The sequence below is a fragment of the Larus michahellis genome, chromosome 6 (assembly GCF_964199755.1).
Source record: "Larus michahellis chromosome 6, bLarMic1.1, whole genome shotgun sequence".
NCBI classification, from domain to species: Eukaryota; Metazoa; Chordata; class Aves; order Charadriiformes; family Laridae; genus Larus; species Larus michahellis.
This window is the reverse complement of record NC_133901.1, coordinates 62,932,669-62,949,947: the sequence shown is the minus strand read 5'-3', so window position 1 is coordinate 62,949,947 and position 17,279 is coordinate 62,932,669. Positions and strand designations below refer to the sequence as shown.

Genomic DNA, 17,279 nt, shown 5'->3' with positions numbered 1-17,279 from the left:
TAGATAAGAAATTGGAGCAGCTTGTCTATCATTTTCAACCATTAAAAGCCTAGTCTGAGCAAGGCAGTCCAAGGCTCCCTTATCTCTTATTAAAGCCTCACTTCTTCATTTATTAAAGAATCAAATCTAAATGATGCAGCAGGTTTGAGACATTGCTGTTGCAATAGCCTGGGGTGTTGGGTCCTGCTGCAGACTTGGGATAAGCTGAAAGGTTCGTTGGGTGCAGGAAATTTTGGGTATGCGGGACCTCCTGGAGATAACCTGGTCACTTCCTTGGGGATTGTTATTGTAGGTCACGTGAAGAGATGCGGAGCTGAGAGGGAAGGGAGAGTTGGGAGGGCTGTGCGCTGGAGGGACGTCGCTCTGATACGTGGAGATACAGGACTCAGCTCCTGGCTCCGAAAGGGTCTCCAGATGTCACCCTGGGAAGACCACTCAATGCTCTAAGTTTGTCAGAAAGCCCTTCGGTGCCCGGAAGCGACGGCGTGGTGCCCTGAGGTGGCCAGGTCTTGGAGGCAGAGCTGGAGGATGGACAGGTACCGATGAGCAGGGTGCCGTGCCCTGCTGTGCTGGCATCGCCAGGTGCATCTCTGCGCCGGGCACCTCTGCCCCATCCCTGCCCCTGAGCAGGAGATGTGGTACCTGCTCGGCCGCTCCACCGCAGGGATGGAGGCACGGGTGGCCGGGACCCAGCAGCACCACAGCAGGTAGGGATGAAGGAGGGGAGGGGAGGCGCAGTGAGACTCCCAATCCAACTAGCTCAGGGTGATTTTCTTTAATACACAAAATTCCGTCCTCCCTGTTATTGCTATGTGACTGTAGCAATTTCCACGGTCTGCATGGGCTCTGGTACAGTGATTTCTTTCTCCCAATTCAGTCTCACACAGAGGGTTAACCTTGAGTCCGACTGCTCCCTACTGTGTAAACCACATAAAGGTTTTTTGTTTGAACTGCCTAAGAAAACACTCTTTCCCCACTGTTTGCCTGCTTTTGCATTCAGACTTGTACTTGGCGAGATAAGAATTGCCTCTCAGATCTATCAGGGTTACACTACAATGAAATAAAACCAGACTTTCAGAAGATGCATAGTTGCCACTTACGTCCACGTGTAGAAAAATTCCCAGCGGCTGGAGAACAGGGAGGTAAGGACTTTGGCCCTGACACTTTTAACCTTTTTCTTTAGAGGGGTTTAACCTTTTTCTTTAGAGGGATTTTGTCTTTTCGCTAGCAAACAAACACAGAGGAGCCCAGCTCCATCTTCACTGTGTCCAGTAGATGGTGGTGGAGTTTCATCTACAGCTGCGATTCCCGCAGAGGGCCTGCACCATTCCCACACCTCAGCCCCCAGGCTGTCCATTAGAAACAAAACATCATTTCCTCGGCAGCCAGATGCAATATTTGCTTAACATGGAAAGCACTTCTTTTGGAGCTGATATCATCTGTTGCTGTGATTGATTTTTATAGTTGCAGGAGTCAGGCTGTGTTTGGCACCTGACACAAACGCCACCACCTTGAGAGACCATCTTCAACGCCTGTGGGCACAGAGCAGTGTTTGGGCTGCTTCAAGAGAAAATTTGCATTAGGAGAGAAGTTCTTCACCTCACCTTCCTCCTGCAACTTCTGGTCTGGATGAGCATTTTAAAAAACACGAAGCCATCACTCCAAGTCCAGACCTGAGCATGCCTCAGTTTGGAAGTGTCCCAGATGCCAGACCTGACTTCTGGGCTGCAGACCCATGTCAGGTCCCCCCACCCTCACACCCCATTGCCCCTCTACAGCTGTGGGAGGCAGAGAATTGTCTTCTGCAGGGCAGGTGAAAAGGAGAGGCTGTGTCCTCGGGGTGTTTGGGAGAGCCTGGCAGCGCTGCCAGCTGAGCTTAGATGAAAACCTTAGATGAAAACCCCTTTAGATGAAAACCTTCCTCTGATGCTGGAGGGCAACTCCAAGATCTTGTCTGAATGTGGGTACAAAGTGTCCTCACAGCATCACTACATCTCCTAAATATTCTGCAAAGCATTACAAGCATTAATTTAATTTTAAAATACTCTGCAGGCCTCTCCTTGTGAAGATAACCTTCTGAACTCAAGTGTCCCAGGAAGAAGAGCCGTTAAAACACCAGTGAACAGCCTAACTCATCAGCCCTCAGTGGTTTTTACTCAAAAACCTCCTGATGCACCAGTGCAAAGCAAATTTGAACCCGCCCTAAATAAAAACTGAGAAGTCCCCAGGGTTTAAGACGTCCTTCAGGGCAGGGGGTTGGTGCAGTTCACTCGACTGCACAGCGCGTAGGTGCGGGCTCTGGACAGGGAGGTGGCCGGTGTCTGCTGAGCACCTCTGTCCCGTTGTCCAGATGGCTAGTGGAGGCCAGGAGATGAGGTTCGCGTGCATTTCTTGACAACAGCATTGATGCTGACAAACCCTGCCCTTTCCCCTTCCCTGTCTTTGCTCAGTTCTTCCCAGACGCCCGTGTCCCCTGTTCCTGGGTGTCTGGTCTGAGGCTTTGCTGGGAGCGCAGCTGAATGAAATTCCACAGCTTCCTCCACCTCCATCCCCTTTACTTCTGGGTTATTTTTCAGGTGGATTGAAGTCCTGATCCGGCTCCTGGCAAAGCAGCACTGGCCACTGTCAGCATGGTGGAGGGAGCCAAGCCGGCGACAGAAATAATAATGAAGAAAGGTTGAAAGGAGAGCGGGAACACCTCACACCAGTATTTTTGAGGGCCTCTTACCCTTAAGGCTTTAGGTTTGTGTGGCAATTGAAGCGATTTCCAACTAGCCCAAAAAGTGAGGTGTGGGGGATGAAGCAACACCGACAGGACCCTCCCAGCTGCTGTGCGGGGCAGAGCTCACCCCCCGGCCTGCACCGGGGAAAAGAGAGCTGGGGACGGTTTAACAGCGAGAAGCAGCATGGTGGTGAAACCCAGAAATCATGAAGCCAAAGGCGTGCTCTGAGAACGCATGGAAGAAGTTGCATTTAACTCCCTGTGCCTGTCCTCTGCAGCCTGGCCTGCTGATGGTTTTAGTAGCAATACTTTTTTTGTTATTCTGCGACCAAACTGTTCGGCATCAGGATTTGGTTCCTTTATTCAAAATTACAAGGAATCAATTCCTCTGTCTTAAACTGCTGGTGAGAGAAGTGGTCACTCTGGCGCAAGGGAAGCTCTAAAAGGATTTCTTCCACATCTGAAATATTAGCTAACCAAGCCCGGAGGAGATTTATGGATAGTAACGCAGCCACTGGAGGGCAGCTGTAAAACTCACAACTGCCCTTGTATCCGCTAATCTTTCCCCGAATGATTCACTTCAGGCTTATCTTGTTGCAGCAAACATTTCCCTTTTGCTTTCCTACATTCCTTTTCCTCTCACTCCGTTATTCTCACATCCAGCAGCTTTTCGAGCACCCGGGATGGCAGCTCCCGGTGCTCACCCGCCAGCCGGCAGTGCTGCAGCCGAGGCTACGGCTAACGCCAGCGGGGTCAAACCACCGCTCGCCCCCGGCTCCAAGCATCTGCCCTCTCCCTCTGTGCTCCAGCTCTCCCCGCTGCTCCTGCCAGAGGTTCTCGCTCCGTAACCTGACTGGGCATTGAGCATGATGGGCGATATGGATGAAATTCAGGATTAAAGGCCTTTTACAGCTCTGAAGCTTCTTCAGGGTGGGCTAAATGCATCCCAGCAGCGAAAAGAGGGACACAAACGTCAGGCGTGCTGTGGCTGAAGACTGGCTGCTGCGCGGCGCAGCCCGGCGGGAGATGCCAAGCGGTGGCAGAGCCACCAGCAGCTCGGCAGGCTGGCGGCTGGCTCGCGGTGACACCAGTCCCCAAGAGCAGGGTGATACTGGTGGGGGAGCAGGCAGGGCTCTCAGGCGACGGCCAGCCTGCTTTTGTGGGCGCAGTGGGAGAGGGGCGTTCTGGGGAGAGAGACGGAGGAGGGTGAGAGGAGGGGTTTGATGGGTGTGCAAAAACCCAGCAAACCACAACAGCAGAGACTTGGCTGCCAGCCGCCAGCGCTGAAGTAGCCCAGCACTGGACCAGGAACACACTGGAGCTGGCACCAGGGAGGAAAGGGAAGGCAAGATGGGGCCGCACATGCCAGCGCTTCCATCGGAGCGTGGTGCCGAGGCTTGGCGTCCAGGAGCTCGGTCCTAGCGATCCCTTGAATTGATACAGAGCAGGGACGCCATCATTTGAATGCCTCTGGGAAGCAGTTGTAGGCATTGCACGTTAAGAAAGAAAACTTCTAACCGTCTTAGGAGCAGCTGCTTCGCCACCCCCCAGCTCCCCACCAGGGGTGGGAGCAGCCTTTGGATCAGGCAGCAGGAGGGGAGAGGGGCCGCATCCTTGCGGAGCCCGGCCTGCGGGGGATGGCAGTACCGCACTGCCAGGATGCTGCGGGAGGAGATCGCCTCAGGTTACTCCCTGAATTACGCCATATGCCATTAAATCATTCCACATTAAACAAATCTGTGCTCTGGATGATTTCCCTTTCCCGTAACGGTTGAGTGGAGATACAAACACACCCAAACACTCTCTTTCTCTATAATTTTCCTCTGCGTGCTAGATGAGACCTGAAAAAATAAACACGCACGTTTCCCTATGGGCTATGATGTTCCTCTAACTGGTGCTTTTGTTTGCCAGCTGTAACACATCCTTTCCAGTCCGGTGCCTTTGCTGTTGTCACTGTGATCCCTATGGCATCTCTTTGGTACTGCCCTGCAGCAGGGTGGGATGGTTGCCACTCTGCTCCAGCCTCAGTTAAGCAGGTTTTTTTTAATTCTTTGCCGGCACCAGTAGCTGTTTGCAAGAGTAGAAACTAGACATCATGGAGAGCGCTCGAGAGCCCCAGTCCGGTCTGCTCTGCTCGGGGCTGTGCTTGGCAATTTAAAGAAATGAGGTTCTTCAGACATCTGGCACGTCTGCCTTTTTTTTCCCAGACAGTTTCAACCAACTCGCGCAAAGTCAGAGTAATTGCAGATGCAATAACAAGCTGTAATATCATCACCACGCGGTTCAACTCGTTCGCTGTTCAAGACGCAGCCGCCGCGTGGCTGAACGGTGTGCGCCAGCTGAGCGGCCGGGCTCGGACCAGCCGCTGCGCGCACCGCCGTGTGCCCCAGGGGAGAGGGAAGGGCTGCGGGGAGATGTACGACGGGGCGGTGGTTAGAGGAGACAGGACACAAATTCACAGGAAATAACATTTCGTTGGCTTTGTTGTTCATGGGGTGCTATCCTTTACAAGTATAAATAGGTTATCCTCTCTTTTTAAATTCCCGGTGTTACTGGCTTCTGAGAACCCACAGGGGACAGAATTGCTGCAGCAAAATGAAGGGGAAAAAAATGAGTCTTTAACTTGACCTGCAGCATCAGAGAATTTGAAAAATTGTAAGTGTTTTTGTAGAGCTTCTATATCATCACCCTTTTCAACTGAGCATCCTGAATGCTTTATAAATATTAATTAAGTCTCATGTGGCTCCTCTGAATTACGTAAAGGGAGAATTGCCTCATCCATCAGAAGAGAGCATCCAGAAGCTGCTTAACAATTTGAGACAGCATTAAATGACACCAGCTCAGTGAATAAGAACATGACACCCACTTGAAACTTCTGGGCAGGAGAAAAATTTGAGTGACTGGACTGTATCTTTCCACCCTTGCAAAAAAGTAGAGTTGGATAATGAAGGGCTACATGAGAACCTCTATTTCCATATCCTCTCTGTGTCTCTCCTCTTGCTTTGAGGGAAAATCTTGTCTCCCTGGGTAAAGTTTATCTAAGATTCGGGTTTTAGAAAAGAAGAATGCTGATAAAATCCTCACCCTCTCTCCCAGCCCTAGAAAACTATTGATGGATGACACTGGAACTACTGGAAGAGAGGGCTGGACCAGAAGGATGGAGGTGCCACAGGAGCACAGGGGTTAAGGGAGCTCCATGGAGGAGCACGGAGCTGGGAGCAGGACAAGGAGGCCAGGCAGGATGTGGAAACCTCGTTAGACAGCAGAACAGAGTGATTTAAAGGGCTGCCAATGTAGTATCAGTGCACAGGAGACACTGCTTGTTCGGGAAGGATTTTCAAGATTCTTCCTGGTCATTAGGATCACAGAGGCTCACCCAAAGAGACGAGCAAAGAGCAAACTGCTGCCAATTACATACCAGGTGCTACCTAAATTACATACCACACCCAGCTGAAGAATTTGAGTTGGGACACCAGTTCATTAAAAAGTTTAAATCAAAGTGGAGACTGGCACTTAATAAGTGCAGAGAGGCACCAGTTATTTACTCAAATTTCTCATCTCCTACTAAAATTATCCTCATTTTCTCTTTCAAATGCCTGAGAAAGACACTCGATGAATTGTTTCTCCAGATGGACTTCCCCATGTCTGTCTTCTAAAGCCACTCTGGATCTATGGTTTCTAATAAGACAACTGCAGACCAGAAGAAAAGTAAAGTACAGTGCAAAAAATTGTTTGTGTTGGAAAATTTAGGGATTTTTTTTTTTCTTCTTTTTTGGTGTACCAGATACGCCAAAGCAATCTTGGAAGGTACTAAAATTTCAGTAAGTACAGAAGATGTGCTAGAGCTGTTATTTTTGTCTTAGCGACACTAACTAGCCTTTTATATAGAAATCAGTTACAGAAAAGGACCTCCATTGCCTGGTGGGCATCAAGCTGCTCAATCACCCACGCTGCTTGCCCAGGTCGTAACGGCCAACTGCACCTAAGCTGCGTTAGCTTCAGCACAGGTGATTATTCCCCTCTACCCAGCCCTTAATAGGACACATCTGGAAAAACATGCCCAATTTTGCTCCCACCCTACCCCAAGACAAAGGCTTGCTCTAGCCTGCTTTCAAGAGGCAACAGACACAAGCTGCAACAAAGGAAATTCCTGTTAGATCCCAGGAAAAAATCCTCAAATCCTCAGTGTGGGCAGTGAAACCCTGCAGGAGGGGCTCAGAGGGGCTGTTGAACTTCTGTCCTTGGAGGTGTCAAATATCCAACTAGAAAAGGTGCTGAGCAACCTGCCCTAAGCTGAGCTGGCCCTTCTTGGAGGTGGGGGTGGTGTTGGACCACCTGACTTCCGGAGGACACTCCCAACCTAAATTATTCTTTTTTTTTTTTTTTTTTTTTTTTTTTTTCCTTCTTCTTCCTCTCAGTTTTCTATTGGGAATAGGAGCAGACCTGTGGTATCAATGTTTTTTTTTCAGTTCTCTACGCCATACTTAAACAAATTAAGAGACACGAACAGCCTCTGAGACACTAAGGTTTGTGTTGCTGTAAGAATTATGATCATTATAAGGTCATGATTGTTCTGCTTTTTGAAAATGTAAAAGTGGAACTGGTTTTTCTTATTTTAATTCCTTTCTTCAGCACATATGAATTCACCCCCGCTGAGTTTTAATCTGTCTTTGTTTCCTGCAGAACTTCTTTTGAAGAGCCCTTGTAGAGAATTGCATGGACTTTGAATGGAAATGAAAGGTAATTCAAAGCGTAGAGCTGTTAATCCTGAGAGTCTCAGTACTACCTCTTAATATACATCAGTAAAATATGCAAAGTTTAGCAATCAGTTACAGCATGGCTGCAATGAATCTGTTATTAGCTTATGCAAGGCGCACTACATGAAGATTGATTAAGAAGGAAGGAGGTGGAAGTGAATTTATTTTAATGGTCCCGGTTCAATGAATTTGCTGTGTTCTTGGTGCGATAACCCAATCGGTGATTGGCTCTGTGAAATAAGAGGGTTGACGCTGTTTTAATGCATTTCATTTTACACCGGTTGTTTCCCTACACACAATATCTGTACAGGAAAACTAACGCTACTTGTCTAAATAAGCAAAACCGAAGTTAATTATTAGGCAGATTTCTCTGTGATCATCCTCTGTAGGATCTATGTATCTCGGGAAGGTTTTTTGTTAGTTTGTTGTGTGTAAGGCAATACTACATAATTAGCAAATAAACACCAATCTTGCATTCCCCGTGGGCTTTTCCTCGTGCCTTTCCAGTCAGGAAAAGGAGGGGTACGGCGGGACTCTGCAAAGAAACAAATGGCACTCACGGCAGAACACAGCGCTGGGAGCACTGTGATAAAGTTATAACTTTGTCCTCATCTAAAGGAGTCTTGGAAGAGCACTATTAGTTTCCAGTGAGATGAAGTATGATTTCAGCAGTGACTTCACCATTTGTCTTTGTTTCAATTAGTTTTGCCTCTAGGTAAAATAACAGAAAGTATATATGTACTCCTCATAGTACCCAGCAAATGTTTTTTCATTTTTTTCCCCCTTTTTTGTGTTTAACGTTATCAGTTCCCCCTATAATTAATGTGTCAGCATTATCATATAAAAACCTCCGGTTCTGTTTTTATATATGAACTGTGAAAAAATTTGCTTCGGGCTTCAAATTTGGTTTCTTAGGGTCTTGCTCATGAGATCCTTTAAACATTTTATGGATTCATAAAAACACGGTAGGCTCTGCTCCAGCTCTTGGATTCATTCCGTTGAACCTCCACCACAACACTTTACTAAATACGTTTTTAATACACTTTTGTTAGGGAATTTTTTATAGACCATATTATAAATTTGTTAACACAGCTTCTTTATAGCTTTATTTCTGCTTATCACAAATTAAAGAGAAAGCTTGCTGTTTCTGCTGCTTTAGAAATTGATTCTTGACTCAGATAATCGCCACGCTCCTAGGACTGTCAGAAAGGTTACCGCATACTTTTATACTTGCCCAGCTCTCATATTTCCCTTACGTCAGCCTCTCCAGTCTGCTTGTTTTAAATATTTCCAGAAGGATTTGGAATGACACGAGCTAGCTGGCAGGGATCTTTAAACGGTGTTACTGTACCTACAAAATCTCCCTGGGGAGGATTTTAATTCTGCAGAGTACCTCTCCAAAGTGGTTGGGGGGGATTCTGGTTTCCAGAAGAAGGGCAAGAGCCCGGGATGTTCATTTGCTCAGAAGAGCTGAAACAAAGCGAATTATCCATGGCATTGTCCAGTTAATAACCATAACTCTCAACACAACTGTTTAGTTTCTGTGAAGTATAGAAATGTAGGATTTGTCCTGCTGGAAGAAAATCTGGTCTGTGTCATCCTGCCTCCGACAGCTGCCAGGGGCTTGTGCTAAGACGCAAGTCCCAGAAACCCCACAGTTAAATAGCTCCCTCAAAGGGGAAGTTTATTCCCAGATCTCCAGGCTCATGGTTGAGAACACGGGCTGAAACACAGGAGAGCTTTTATTGCGCGATCTTCTGTATCCCTCAGCGCTGTGGCATCAAATGACGCAATGAGTTTCAAAGGCTCGTTAGCGTTTGCGTGAGTTGCTCCTGCCCAGGGAAGCAGACATGCATTTCCTCCCACCAGCTTGCAATGGGTTCACAACTCTCATTAACTAGATTATCTCCTTCCTTTCATAAGTATATATATGCAGGAGAGCTCTATTTCCATTTCCATATGGCACTTGAGATTTTACCTATTTTACTACTGTATCTCCCACTCTTTTAACTGTTATTCCTGCCCTGCAGCTGATCCTTTGGAGTAGGTGCTGGGGTGCCTGTCAGTGTATGTGAAAGAGATATTTAGCACGGAATAGGCTTTTTGGTGGTCTATATAGATGTGAATTTTATTCTTTATTGTTTCTGATAGCGAAATCTATTGTGAAGTTTATTGTTTCTGATAGTCAAATCTTCTCATAGGCTGCCTCCGAGCTGGGGGAGGAGGGGGGGAGCACAGGATCACACGCTGTCCCAGATTGCTGCAGGAATATTTTAAAGCCAATGCCAATATTATCCTTTACTTCTGCAACAGAGGAGGATTTAGGCAATGCTAGGAAGAGAGACTCACTCAGTCAAAAGAAGCGCAATAGGAACCAGCTCTCGCTCAGTGGTGGGACTTGGGCAGCGTGGATGTGCCCTGCGTGTGATAGCTTTGTGTGTGCGGGAACAGTCCCTCCTAATTCCCCTTCGGCAGGCCCTACCGTGACTCTGTAAACCTGGAGGATCTTATGCTTTTGCTTACATAAAGCAGCGTTATTACCTGCTGCCAGATTTAGAAAGGAATTAGGCTTTCTTTTAAAAATCAAGGTGTGAATTCAGAAATTGTTCTTTCATCGCTTTATTCCCCTCTAGCCTCCCCTCAGGAACACCTGAGGAGTGTCCCTGCAGTCGGCCAGGCTGCAGGAGTCCCTGCGCTGCTTCCCAGCAGCAGACCGCGGGCGAGAGTCGCCGGGTCAGATCTCTGCCCGGTGCCAGGCCACGGCGCTGTCGGACGTCACGCTGGGAGTGCATCCCTCCTACTGACCCTCATACCCTCTGTCCTGAATGACTACAAGGTTTTTTTCTCCCTGCTTGTTCAGGAGTTAGGCACTCGGGTTACCTTCCTGGCTTGGCCACTGAACTGACGTGTCCAAGGACTGTAATTGCCCACGCAGAGAACTCTGCAAACAGCCCAGGACATTGGAGGAACCTTGAACCCTTTTTCCTGCAAAAGAGCTTGTGTGGCAGAAAGATGACCAAGAAAATAATTACTATCTGTTCCATAATAAATCCCTGTTTAGGTGTTTTATGAAGAAAGGAGGGGTATATTTTTTTTTCTTTCAATATTGCAGGGAACGATCCGAAAGCACCAAATGAAAGGACCCTGAGGGGAAAGATGTGGGAGCGGGTTTCTTGCCACCTGGACAAGGAAGAGGGCAGGAGGTGAGTTTACTGTCACCGGGACTTTACAGTACCTGCCTGCTAAGGTTAATGAATGCTACAAACCGCATCTAAAGTTTGCTCTTCTGTAGAATATTAAAACCCACCTAATTGAATCATGTGAAAGCTGTGACCTCTAGCGAGGCTCTTGTGATTGCCGGTGCCGATAAGGCTCTATCCCTGAGTGCAGAGGTGAGATCACCCCGGAGAGGGGCCGGGGGGTTGGAGGGAAGGCACGGCACTGCTGAGCAGACCGATGAGCTTCAGAATGATTTGTGCAGAGCTGTAATGTAGGAGCCCCCCGGTGAGTCTCTTCAGTGTGATAGACTTTACAGCACTTCAGAAAGACCTGTGTCACGTGGGAGTCATCTCTCTGCATCTGCAATGGGACTGGCAAAAGTGCGACGGTCCCAGTAAATTCCTGTAAAATCTCTTATGACTGACCTGGCAGCTCAATGGCAAGTGTCACTGACCTGGCTAATTCCCAAGTTTAGAATACGCTGAAATAAAATCTGAAGTTTGAACATTTGTGCTCCTTCAATCATTAAGATAAACACCTGAAGGTAATGGCAGTGTCTTGTGTCCACAAGTAACAAAAAAATGTGTGTGAGCTTGTGCTAGCGGCACTTTATCTGGGGAAAGGAAGCAGAGAGGGAGAATGGCCGAAAGTGATAAATTGCTGCGTTGGAGAGTCAGTAAACCTTAGCCACAGAGTCCATCTGCTTGTCATAGGCAAGTGATTTAAAACTTTTATCCCTTGGCTTCTGCTAGCACATTTTGCACATATCATCCTTCTTCACCCCACCTTACAGCTGTCACCTGAAACGGAGAGCCCAAAATCGATACAAAAATCACCTCTACAAAAACAGGACACAGGACTAACAAGAAACCACAAAGAAAACTCATGTACTCATTGCTTGTAGCAATCAGTTCTCTCCAGCAACAGCTGCAAATCAGTGCTTTCCCCTGCGGCGTTTCTTACCAAAAGCTTTCCTTGAAAGGAAATTTTAAGCATGGAAATCAGAGTAAAATGCTTGACGGTCTCTAAGGTTTTGGAGCATTCAGTTCCTTCTGAAATTAATGGAGTTTGGGCCTGTAAATCCCTTATGTGACTTTGAACATCCCACTTGACTAATATTTAAACTGCTGAAGTTCATCGCAAGCCCCCAGGAGTGAGCACCGGCAGGACCTCCCGGGAGCTGAGAATAGCAGCAGCCAGCAAGAAGGCAGATGTGCTCCTTCATATGTACATGAAATCCTTCACTTTCATAGCTGCCGAGCCACCACAGTCACTAATCTTCAATGGCACTTGCAGGTCTTCGATTTCATCTGTTCATATGTTACAGAAGTCTTAAATCACTTAATTAGACAATTATCTTTTAATGGCACTTTTCCCACTCATCAGCTGCTCTGGATCGCACGTGTCCCTTTGGTTGTCTGCTATGGGACTTTGTCCGGGGACCAAACTTTCTATTTTAAACTTTAGCAGTACTTAGATTCTTCAACACAGGACCACCTTGTCTGCGCTACAGACAGTGTCTACACTAGCAAAAAATGGTGTTCATGGCAGTAACTGTGGTCTGCAAGGTCTAGCCCCAGCTGGGGCAATTAGTGGGCATTACTGCCATAAGGAGCAGGAGGGCAATTATCAAGGCCACGTTTCATGTACACTTTGGAATAAGAACTCAGACTGGGAATATTTGGGTACCAATCCGCAATTTTCTTGTGGCTTTTGTGAAATCTACTTGAACGCCCACAATATTGGTTAATATGAAATACTCCAGCTTGTTCCATGTGAAGTGGCAGTACCGCATGTTCATTGTGATGCCTGCTCTGAAGGTGTGCCAGGACAGATTGTGTCTTGTCCGGTTTCCACCACTGGAGGCTGCTGCAATAAGAAACGTGATGTTCGGAACCACTCATTGGAGCACAATAGGAACAGCAGGATAAATCTTGGGGAAACTTGGCAAAAATCATGGACTTTCATCTCCAAGCTGAAATGTATTTGTTTTAATAGTTGGTCTGAAAGGTGTCTTTTGAACTACTTCTTGAAAAAGGCTTGTATCACGACTGTGAAAGATTGTATTCCTGCAGATTTCATATCGATCTTCTGTTATCTGAGATTTTAAAAATAGAAGTGTTTCTTTTTGCTACTTCTAGAAAATCTAGATTTGGTAATTCTAGAAAATCCAGGAGCAGAAAAACGCAACAGCCCTAGGATGGATCACGCTACCCATGTAAGGTTCTAAAGGAGACTTTTTAAAACAGTGAATTGTTTGACCCATGCAAATCTGTCTTCTCATACCAGGGAGAAAATTCCTTGGTGCAGCTCTCTTTTGGGAAATCTAACAGCGTTAATCCCACAATGTTAGACACGATTTTTCTCCATCAAATCACTGACGAACAATTTGAAAAGAGCAAGCACACTGTGATGAACTGCACAAAACCAGCCCAACAGCTGGTAACTTTGCATTCTGCAGAAGAATAGAATTACATCTGAATAATAACATTTGCTATTTCTTCTGTACCTTTTATTCTAGATTTGCAAGCTGTTTTGTAAGATTGTCACGCCCTTGGAATACGTTGTTAAATATTTTTATTCCCATGTGTTGGGCAATGATAAACACAGTCAGTGAATCCAGAGGCACGAGAGAAGCCTGAGGATGACTGGAGAGTCAGTGGCAGAGGAGGGAAACCAGCTACTGTAGCTTCTAACCCCTGACCCTTACAGATCTGCCAGCTCTGAGGAAATCTTCGTATATGCCTGATACTGGACAGAAACCATAGTGGATGTGACCCTGTTCACAAAGTCTGCATCTGGAAAATGCAGATTCGATGTTTTGCATGTTAGTTCACTAAAGACTTCACATTCTCAAGCACAGATCGTCTCACACAAGCCAAAGGGAACTTATCCCAGCTTTGTAAATGCTAAAGAAATAAGTTTTTGACTAAAAAAACTGATGTAGAACAGGGGAAAAGAAAATTGGTATAGTTTGTATTGACTTTCCAGTTCTGAGAGAAAACTTTATAGAGGTGTCAGTGATCTAATTGTGCCTTGATTACCTGTATAATGGGAGATGGATACTTAGGAATATGTGTTTCATACCAGCTAGGGGTCAGAAGTAGCCACGTATATGATGTAAAGAGTATAAAATATGATAGAATAAAGCATTTCTGTGAGCCCAATACTCTCATGTCTTACAATTTAAGACCCAGAAATTAATGTACATTGATTCAAACAGCTCAAAATACCCTGCAAGAGCTAATCAATCCAAAAGTACTTACAAGCAATGATTCAGTCAGTTGGTGAACTAACTGAGTGCTAGTGATGAGTGAGGAACACTCCCTATATTTGTGAGCTATTAGCTGGATCATCTAATCTGGTACTCAAGATAACTGTCTACCAATAGATACGAAAAAACAAAGCGTGAAAAAAAATTAATCCCAGAAAGTGTTCACGTAGTTGAGGGGGATCTCAGAGAGCTGCAGATATCACAAAATTGGATCATAGAATCATTTAGGTTGGACAAAACCTTTAAGATCAGAGAGTCCAACCGTTAACCTAGCACTGCCATGTCCACCACTAAACCATGTCCCTCAACACCACAGAATTTGTTGTTGGCTTTTATATTGCCAATGACATTTACAAATGTCATCTTTCAAATGAAGGGATGGGTCACACTGGCAGGCCCCTGAGGGCACTAATGGCCCTTTGTGTCTCTGCCCAGCCTCCCCTGAGACCTGCCCCTCTCCTGCCCATGGCCCAGGAGACCCATTTAAGCTCAGCAGGGGGCCATCAGTCCCTGTCTGTAGATGTGCCTGCCTGTAAGCCTGCTCCTGGATGGACCTGGACCTGTGCTGTAGGTAGCCTGTCTCCTGGATGGTCCCCTTGGGAATATTTTGTAGCCTTGTCTCTGGTCCTGCCTTTCTGAAACGTCCACTGCTGTCATATCTTAGATGTAGCAGAAGTCCACTAAACTGTACCTGAAGTGCTTTCCTGCATGATTGCCTGATTCTGTCTGTTCTCTTTTTGGGCTAAAATGCTGTGGAGCAGATGCTCCTAAGTGCTGAGGAAGGAAAGGCCATGGCCAACCCTCAGAGCTCACTGTGGGTTCATTATGGACAGACAGTAAGATCACTTGGGGTGGGAAACAGTGGCTCAGGTGAGGACCAGACTGAAGCAGGGAGTAGAAAGAGTTGTTCTCAAAGTTTCTGAGCTCTGGGGAAATAAATCAGTTACTGAACAGTTGTAGCAAGTTTGCAGCAGAGACTTGGGTGATGGAAAAGAGTGATGAAGCCGGGGTGTGTGAAGCACAGCTGTAGTTGCAGAGGGGCTGGAGTGAGCAGAGCTTCTGCTCACCTTGCCACCTCTCCCACCACTCGATGGGGATCCTGATGCTCCGCAGCAAGGAACTGCCCTGACCCGGTTGTTCATGTTCTCCCTTTGAGATGAATGGTGGGTGCTTTGATGGGATTTTGCCAAATATTTGGTAGTAGTTGAATTTTCAGCTGAGCTCTGGGATGGTAATTTGTGTCAAAGGAGCTCTCCTCAGTTACAGTGACCGGAAGGCCAAGCATATGGTTCCTTATTGAAGACACCTGTGGTACCTGGAAAGAAGAGGAACTTTTAAAAGTATCTTAAGGAAAGAGAAGGAAAGAACCAAATAAGCGTTTTACTCAGGAACTTCAGAAGAGCAGCAGATTAAGTAAAAAGTGACACTTCCACAAGAAAAATGATGATGCTTCTAGAAGCTGGGAAAAAATGAAATAACTTTAAGAAAAACAAGAGGAAGGGAAATGTATTTGCTTTTTGGGTTTTTTTTTGGTTTTTTGTTTTTTTTTGTTTTGTTTTGGTTTGGTTTTTTCTCACTAAAACTTCATTTAATGTTACTGAAACACTGCACATCAAAAATGCGGCTTTCTTTTCCATGGTATAATCAATGCTGAAACACATCTAACAACAGGTCTGCTTGCCCAGCACCAGACAGTCATCTGCACGGCTTTCCTCAGATGTTTAAGAGCGATCTCTTTGGTCCAAACCCACCCGATGGCCCCTCTGTTAGCAGGGTGGAGAAACACAAGTTTGCTTGTTTTCTGCCTGCAGCTGTTGGAAGCGTCTCTGCTCTTTCTCTTATTTTCAAAGAAGGGGAAAATTACAGGTACATGAGAGTTAGACTGGGTATTTTTCTCACCACAGGGTTTTTATTATCATTTCATAGCAAAGAAAGATAGTCTTTGTTTTTGATGTAATTACAGTAGATTCCTGCATATGACTTAATACTTTAATGGGACCTCACACTAAATCTCTGTGGTAATTTTCTCAGCCTCTTCGGGCTCAAGACCTTATGAAGATTTAGGCATTTTTTTTCAAAAATCCGTTCTCTTGTGGACTGCTGGGATTTTTGTGATGTCAGTTGCTATACTATCTCTCACTTGCTGAACAATGTGCTAATTACTTTTCAAAACAATTTCACACTTTACTGGGAAAATAAAAGGGAAATTTTTTTCGATACCATTTGGAAAACTAGTGTGGACAGGAATGGTGACTGAAGATTTGTCCATGATATTTAAAGCATCAAATTGATCCTAGATGTTGTTTTAATAGCAGCTGTGGCAAGTGCCACTGGAAGATTAAACGAACCAAAAAGACCTCAATTTTCATAATTGGTGCAAACTCCAGGTGCAATGAATTTAACATATGCCTATTTAGTATTTCCAGAATAAATTAGCTGCGTACCTGTGCACCCACTCTTGAGTTTGCACAGCCATACATCTTTTGGTACCTGGGCCTCTGGCTCACAGTGATTTTGGCTTAAGGGTTAGTTTTGCCTGCTGTCTGGGGGCCAAAATTGGAGTTTGAAAGATGCATGGACTTTCAAAATCAGGCTCTTGTGACTAGTTTTGTTGTAAAAACTCTACAGTTTTCCTTATCCAGGCGTGAGTTTCAAGGCATACAAGACTGGCAGTGATCAGAACAAACAGCCCTGGAGGAAGGCTGGTTCCAGAAAGCCACAGGGCAGGGCTGACTCCATGCAGACCTTGACCTTGGGTGATCAAGACCAGGCAGAGGATGAATCATACACTTGTTGAAGCTAGTTCCTTCCCAAGGCAAGGAAGCACGAAAAAGGAAGCAGAAGCCGCTGTGGAGCACAGAGGTTTGTTTTCATTGCACTGGCATGCCCGAAACGCCTGCTGCAAGCTGTGGCATTTCCAGCTGAGGGCATTGCAGTAGTCGGGTTTAAAGGTGATGGGCGTGGGGCCTCTCTACATTCAACGGGAAAAAGACATTTTTTGCCCACATGAGGAAAAGTGATCATAATGTGTGAAATATGATATCCTCTGCTCTATGATAAGCCTTTCCCAGAAGCAGACGCAGCCTGAAAGATTTGAGTCTTCAGCTGTATTTCAAATGCTGCAAGGCTCAGGTACGCTGAGGTCGGTTATTTATGGTTTGACCCACTGCACGTAGAATAACAATGCACACAGGACTTAGATTTACCCATTGAATGTTAAATTGTCTACATCAGCTCCAGCAATGTGTAGACAACCTGATGCATTTCTATTTTGTCATCAAAACAATGCACAGTATTTAAATTCTGC

The 17,279-nt window shown here is 46.0% G+C and overlaps 1 long non-coding RNA gene across 1 annotated transcript; it reads left to right on the top strand.

Annotated features, from left to right (window-relative positions):
• Positions 1-6,917: 6,917 nt before the first annotated feature.
• Positions 6,918-13,860, top strand: LOC141744817 (uncharacterized). Its single transcript, XR_012587585.1, has 3 exons — positions 6,918-7,462; positions 10,592-10,682; positions 11,492-13,860. It is a non-coding gene; the product is annotated as an uncharacterized LOC141744817 (long non-coding RNA).
• Positions 13,861-17,279: the final 3,419 nt, after the last annotated feature.